Below are 5,013 nucleotides of genomic sequence, written 5' to 3'. Positions count from 1 at the left end.
TGACCGCTTGCAATTTGCCTTGACTCATGGACCTCTTGAAAGTTCCTTGGACAGCAAGGAGACCAAGCCTGTCGATCCTAAACGAAATCAACTCTGAATATCCATTGGAAGGACTAATGCTAAAATTGAAGCTCCAATACTTTGGTCAGCTGATGGGAAGAGCCGACTCCACTGGCCCCTGTCCTCTCCCCACCTGAGTCCTTGCTCCTCACACCAGGTCCCCAGTCTCCCACAGGCCCAGATGTCAGGAAGTCAGAACAGACCTAGTGTGCTCTTCTCATCCCAGGGGCTCCCACGACTGATGACAGTGGTAAGGATCTGTGGCGTTCCATCAGTCCTCCTCAGGGACCTCAAGTTGTCTCTGGGTAGGACTTCAGATTGTCTCCTGTCCCCTTCTAAGGCCCCAGCACTTACACCAAGACACCAGTCTCTCAGAGACCAGGAAGTCTGCTCCGTATACCAGGACCCCAATCTGAAGCCCGGATGTCAGGAAGTCAGGCGCCTCTTTCAGATCCTCAGTCTGAGACCTGGATGTCAGGAAGTCTGCTCCCTATACCAGGACCCCAGTCTGAAGCCCGAATGTTAGGAAGTCAGGCGCCTGTTTCAGGTCCCCAGTCTGAGACAGAGTCAGACATGACTGAGGCGACTTAGCAGCAGCAGCAGCAGCAGCAGCAGGGCTCAGAGAGACTGGGGACCTGGTATAGGGGGCTGACTTCCTGACATCCAGTCTCAAACTGGGGACCTGATATAGGCGTCTGACTTCCTAACATACAGGGTTCAGACTGGGGTCCTGGTATAGGGAGCAGACTTCTTGACATCTGGGTCTCAGAGAGACTAGAGTCCTGGTATAAGGGGTGGGGGCTTAGTAAGGGAGGAGAGAGAATCAGAACTTCTACCCAGACACAAAGTGAGGTCCCTGAGGAGGACTCAAGGGACCCCAGGTTCCCGCCCCTGTCATTGGCCCTGGGAGCCCCTGGGGTGAGAAGAGCACACTAGGCCTGTCCTGGCTTCCTGACATCCTGGTATCTGAGAGACTGAGGACCTGGTGTGAGGAGAAGAGACTCAGGTACGGAGAGGACAGAGCCCAGGTGAGTCAGCTCTTCCCATCAGCTTTAGCATCAATCCTTCCAATGCATATTCAGGGTTGATTTCCTTTAGGATGGACTGGCTTGATCTCCTTGCTGTCCAAGGGACTCTCAAGAGTCTTCCCCAGCACCACAGTAGTCCTATTTTATACATAGTCATGTGTATCTGTTAATCTCAAACTCCTTATTTATCCCTTCCCCTGCTTTTCCTCTTTGGTAACCATAAATTTGTTCTCTGAGTCTGTTTCTGCTTTGTAAATAATTTCATTTGTATCATCTTTTAGATTCCACATATAAGTGATACCATAGAATATTTATCTTTCTCTTTCTGACTTCCTTCTCTTAATATGATACTCTAGGACCATCTGTGTTGCCACAGATGGTATTACTTCATTATTTTTCATGGCTGAGCAGTATTCCTGTGTGTGTGTGTGTGCATGCACGTGCACGTGCAAACCACATCTTCTTTATCCAATCATCCGTTGATGGACATTTGGGTTTCTTCCATATCTTGTCTGCTGTAAATAGTGCTGCAATGAACATTGGGGTCCAAGTATCTTTTCATATTAGAGTTTCTGTCTTTTCCAGGTATATGTTTAGGAGTGGGATTGCTGGATCATCTGGTAGTTCTGTTTGTAGTTGTTTAAGGATCCTCCATACTGTTCTCCCTATTGACTGTTTCCATTTACATTTCACCAACAATGTTCAAGGGTTCCCTTTTCTCTGCACCCTCTCCAGCATTTATTCTTCACAGGTTTTATTGATGATGGCCATTCTGACCAGTGTAAGGCGATACTTCATTGGAGTGTTGATTTGTATTAGTCTAATAATTAGGACCATATGTTGAGCTTCTTTTCATGTGCCTGTCGGACATCTGTGTCATCTTTGAAGAAAGAGTCTTCTTTGGAGAAGGGGTTTTGTGTCAGGCTCACACAGGCTGGGTGGCTCAAACTACAAACCGCATTGGTGCAGGAGGCCAGCAACTGAGGTCAAGGTGTCGACTGACGTTTGGTTCTCATGACGGATGTGGAGAGTCTGTCCCATATCTCCCCCCTCACTTCTGGGGCTTTGCTGACCATGGTGGGCGTGTCTGGGTTTGGAGAGCTCCACCTTCCTCTTCACCCGGAGTTCTCCTCTGTGTTTATCTGTCTCTAAATGTGTCCTTTGTATGGAGACAGCCATCCTGTTAGAGGAGGTTCCATCCTAATGAGCTCACTTGACCACCATCAGCTCTGAGAAGACCTTTCCTTTGTCTGTAAGGTCCGGTGAGGTACAGGGGATTGAGACTCCAGCACCTGACTCTGAAGGGACGTGATGTGACTCCTCACACCTTGCAAAGGCTCTGAGGTAGGAACACACTGGAATGTTCTACGGATGGAAGGATGGCCTTCTTAGCTGCCGGGGGTGAATCCAGCACTGAAGAGAGCAGGCCACTAGGGTAGGAGCCAGATCAGGTGGGGTCTTGTGGGCCTGTGAGAACTGTGGCTTTGCTGTGTTTGGGGAAGGAAAGGCCCGGAAGGCCCTGAGCTGGGTGCCTCTGGGACTTTGTCCCCATCCTCACAGACACATGGAAACGGAGGCTCCCTGCAAGGTGCTGAGATGCCACTGAGGTTCAGGACCGCAGCTCTGCTCCTCTGCCTCCACCCTCTTCCAGTAAACAAGGAACCCCAACCAGGTACAAGGAAAGAAATGAGAATGGAGGTGCATGTGGTCATGTCCCCTACAGTCATGGGCTATCTCTCTATCCCCCAGCTCCTCCTCAGCAGTTGAACGAGGTGACAGTAACCTAGCGGGTTTTTTGAGGTTTGAATTCTGTGATCCTTGCGTGGTGCCATCCCAGGCCTGGCAAGGACATGTCCGTCCCAGTTGTTTCTGCTCTCTGTCCTTCCTCTAGGCTCTGGGCAGGGGCCGGTGCGTCTGCTGACAGTGGAGGGCATGGTGTGGGAAGGGCTGGGAGGAAGGTGACTCCCAAAGGTGAAGACACCTGGGGAAGACACCTGGCAGGGTGTCTGAGGTCCAGGGCAGCCCCGGGGTCAAGGCCAGATTGGTTAGCACAGATCTGTGCTCAGCATCCCTGGGCTAAGATGGAGGATCTGCAGAGCATGGGCAGTGATGGGGCCAGGGAGCTGAGGGTTGGGGTGGGGCCCAGGGCTGGGGGAAACCAAGCCCAGGACTGTGCCTGTCTGTGCTGGGAGAGGACCAGAGCCCAGCCCCTGGGCTGTGAAGCCAGAGGAGCCACCCTCCCTCCCGACTGCTCCCAGGGTTTTGACTCCCTCTGTCTTCAGACTCACCTCATGCCTCTCTCCTGCTGTCCCGCCTTCCTTCCTGACCTCCCCACAGACTACATGTGATGGGCGGGTCCTCTGGCTCGCCAACCCCTGTCTACAGACAGTGTGGAGATGGATGGAAGGCGCCAGCCCTCTGCGACCCTCCCCTCTGTGTCAGGAGGCTTGGAGGATGCTCAGACACATGGGGTGATGTCCGGCCCAGGGCTGTGAGCTTGGAGGCCGCTGTGTCAGGCTCCTGGCCTTTGTGGATCTGTGTTTCCACAGCCACATGGGACCCTGGGAGCCCTTGGAGATGAAATTCGGCTGTCTGTCCTTCTGATAGCCTTATCCAGGTTTCTTCTTAAACGATGTCAAGAACCTGGAAACGCGGTGGCAGCCCATGCTATGAGGACCTGGCACTGTACCCTGGCCATCCACATCGGGCACTGGACTGGGAGGATGCGGCCTGATGGGACGTGCCGGAGCAGAGAGCTCCAGTGGATGAGCCCCACTCAGATCCAGGTCTGCATGTGGCACTTGTCTCTGTGCATGTACTTACGTGCATGTGTGTGCCCGGCAGAGAACAAGAGAGGCACCACAGCACCCAGCCTGGGTTCCCCATCCCCACTGCCTGCAGCAGAGCCAGAGCAAATCCCCTGACTCCCCACGGATGAGGCCCCACAGCAACACCTGTCTGCTGGTGAATCACTTGGGGACCTGATGTCTGCAGGCTCCCCACCAGGGCCCTCCTGCTCTGACCCTGTGGCCTGCAGTGGTCAGACTGAGAGCTGCTCCTGTCCTGGTGAGTTCCTGGAGCACCAGGCCTCTCCCTTTCACTTTGCTCCCTCCCTCACTTGGCCTCGCCCTGAATTACCTTTGCCAAGGTGAGCGTGCTGAAATGCTCAGACAGAGGATCCAGTTCACCCAGGTTCCCTTCCATAATGCGGTCTTAGTCTCTAGCAGGTGTGACTTTGAGTCACCTTGTTCTCCTTCTGTGTCCTGTCTTTGCACGCAGGTCTCGTGGACATTGGGGTCACTTTGCTGTGCCCAGAAAACCTAGGTCCAGACGAGGTGGAGGAGCTAGAGAATCAAGCCCTGCTGCCTGACCTGCAACACACGTACTGACTGCACTCGCCAACCCCCACTGGCTGCTGCAGCCTGCCCCGGGGAGGGCCGGGAAGGCCATCTTCCAGGTGGACATCTTTGAGCACCTGATCCCCTTTGGGCAGAAGGCCTGTCCAGACTAGGCTCTCAAGTGGAAGGTGACTGAGAGACCAGTCTCTCATGGTGACACTGTCCCGTTGCCGCCGTGCCCTGGACATGCTCTCCTAGTTCAGTCTGAATTGACCCCGCCCAGCGGTGGGCTGCCCACTTGCTGCAGGGCCGGGCCCAAGACTCCCACTGTGTGTTGCTGCTCTGGACTCAGTGAGAGTCTCTGGGACTTTGACCTTTATGAAAAAGTGGCATCGCCACTCATTTCGGCCCTGCTCGGTCTAGGTGGTTGTGAATGTGTTGTTAAGAAACGGGTTAGTGCTTTTCCCTCTATGTTCTGGTCCAAACTCCCCAATGTTGGAACAGTGTCCAGCAGGTGATGGGGGAGGGCCAGGGGCTGGGCTGAGCATCAGTAGCCGGCAAGGCCTCCAGCACCTGGACAGGCCCGC

The sequence above is a fragment of the Budorcas taxicolor genome, chromosome X, assembly GCF_023091745.1.
Source record: "Budorcas taxicolor isolate Tak-1 chromosome X, Takin1.1, whole genome shotgun sequence".
NCBI classification, from domain to species: domain Eukaryota; kingdom Metazoa; phylum Chordata; class Mammalia; order Artiodactyla; family Bovidae; genus Budorcas; species Budorcas taxicolor.
Note: the sequence above shows the minus strand (reverse complement) of the source record.